This window comes from Montipora foliosa, chromosome 4 (genome assembly GCF_036669935.1).
Source record: "Montipora foliosa isolate CH-2021 chromosome 4, ASM3666993v2, whole genome shotgun sequence".
In the NCBI taxonomy this organism is placed as follows: Eukaryota; Metazoa; Cnidaria; class Anthozoa; order Scleractinia; family Acroporidae; genus Montipora; species Montipora foliosa.
This window is the reverse complement of record NC_090872.1, coordinates 13,789,824-13,792,323: the sequence shown is the minus strand read 5'-3', so window position 1 is coordinate 13,792,323 and position 2,500 is coordinate 13,789,824.

Below are 2,500 nucleotides of genomic sequence, written 5' to 3'. Positions count from 1 at the left end.
TTGTCAACCTTCTCCTTGAACCAAGGCAGCAGTTCATTTAGAGTGCTGCTACTCTGCAATAGCCACTTAACACTGCCCCCATAAAGGCAGCTGTCTAAAAGAAAACACCTTGCCAACTTGTGAAGTTGGAATGAACACAAGTACTGGCCAGAACTACATAGTAAATACATGAATTGAAGTTCTTTGTCCCTGTCTCAGGGCATTTCTTCAATGAAAAGGTAAATTGATTGCAGGACTGGCCTCTGAGATTACACTCAGAAGAAGTTCTAGTTGCACAGTAGTGTGATCAATAACATTGTTTAATGCCATAGTGAGGTTTGATTACAGAATCATAAATACTTGCCCACCAAAATATCCTGTGCAATCAACTGATACACCCATGTTCGGGAGACTGTTGGCCTGTTAATTAATGGAACATCCGTATATTAGGAAAAGAACAATTTGTTAAATAAAAGTGCAAAGTTCAGGCCCTGCTTCCTGTTAATCCTAGGATTATTGACTGGGAAACACTGCTTGAAAGTGGCACCCGAGTGACTTAATTGTAGTCCAGGTTCCACAATCTCCAAATAATGATGATCTATCATTATTGTAATAATGCAACACACTTGGTGTCAACATCTGTGTCAAAACTTAGAAGATGGTATTTTGCTTTCCCCCTTACATTTCACTGGCCATTATTTGCAAATCTATGTTCAACCCAACATCTAAGGCAAAATTATGGTTAGACTCAAATTTAAGAACATGTGTTAAGGCAAACAGTTGAGGGTAATAGACCTAATCGGCTAACTCAGTGTTGTACCCAATTCAAATCTCCCGGGACTAAGATTCTTTGTGTACTGTATTTGCATGATAATGTAGCATTCATATTTAAATGATATGGAAATACCTGGAACAAAACGTTTTATTCCCAAAGGGTTTGAATTGGGTACAACATTGAGTTAGCCGATTAGGTCTATTGGTTTATGTGTGGTTTATAGTATGTTTATATGGTTAGCTCGTCAAACTTTCTTTGTCTTGGTTGTGTAATAAGAATGACTTTTTGTACTAATTTTCACAGCCACCATAAAAACTGATATGTGCAGTTTCCTGTGTCTAGGAAAATAATAATATCATTATGATATTGTAGATTATAGCATTGTAATATGCATCTCGTGGACAATAACATTCATTTTCGTTTTTTGTCCTTAGGGAGATGGATCCACCTGGTATTATTTGCGGCAGTTTTGTGAAATATTAGCTCTAAAAGGAGCGAGAAGAAATTCAGCCTTTTTTTTTCTCAGCAATAAACCACAATAATCTTATTGAGTTCACTTTGTCCATGTTGGTAGTGTGGAACAAAAGACTGGATAAAGTCACTGAGAAATCCAGACAATGCTGTTGAGTTTTAAGCAGTTTCTTTAGTACTCTTCACATTGTCAAACTTTTCAGTTTCTTCTTAGAACTGAATACCAGTCCTTAACCTTTTTTCAGTTATGAACTGTTTGGACCAGCACAGAACTTTAAGATGCCACATGTTGTACTTATAAAACAAAATGGGGACAACATATTCAAGCAAAAACATAACAAATGCATGTTGTTTGCACCTGCACGCAAACTCTGTGAATGCTTTTGATCTGATGAGTTGCCAACCCAGTAATGCTTCAGGTACATGTAGTGACATCGAAACCCAGAACACCTCCAAACACATTCAATGACAATTTGTCAAAGAAAAAATTAAAATTAAAAACAAACACATTCTTAAGCATTGGGACCCACATGGAATAGCCCTTGCATATGTGTATTATACTGATGACTGGATTCCATCTACTTAATATACAATCATCTTTTTAGGATAATACCACCTAGGCCAGTCAGCAGATAATGCTAGAGTGAACTTCTTGCTATACAGCTGAAAATATTAATTTTGTGAAATGCCCCTTTCAGGGATGTTTCCTAGTTGTCTATGCTCTAAAGATTTTGTTTAAACTCATCAAGTACAATGTAGCATGCATGTGTGAAATGTCTCAAGTTTAGATCAGTTTTGCAATATGCACTGTGTTGTCTGAACTGATCCTTGTAAAATGTTTGTAGTTTCTTGTCAATTGGATTTACTTTCTGAAAGAAAAATAACATTAATGACGTCTCTTGATCAGGTTAGGATCTGATGAATTTTTACTTTAAAAGGCAAGCAAATCAAGGGGCAAATTAATTTTCTCTGAGCTGTTTAATTAATACTGTACATCATACAGTGTATAATCTTTTCACCGATTTATCTCAGTTTCTGTTGGGGCCGGCTTTCATCGCTCTTCTATAAATTTAACAAAAGATGCTGTGTAAAGAGCGAAAGATGTATTTTGCTTTCACGATAATTATAAATTCGTATTAAAATTTGGGGAAGCGTGGAGCTCAATTTGCCTTCTTGCATCTTTGCATACTCCATTTTAATATCACTTTCAGCTTGCTTGCCAAAATATCTTTTGTAAGCGTGTCTCCATTCACCACCCGGTCTATAATTCACAAG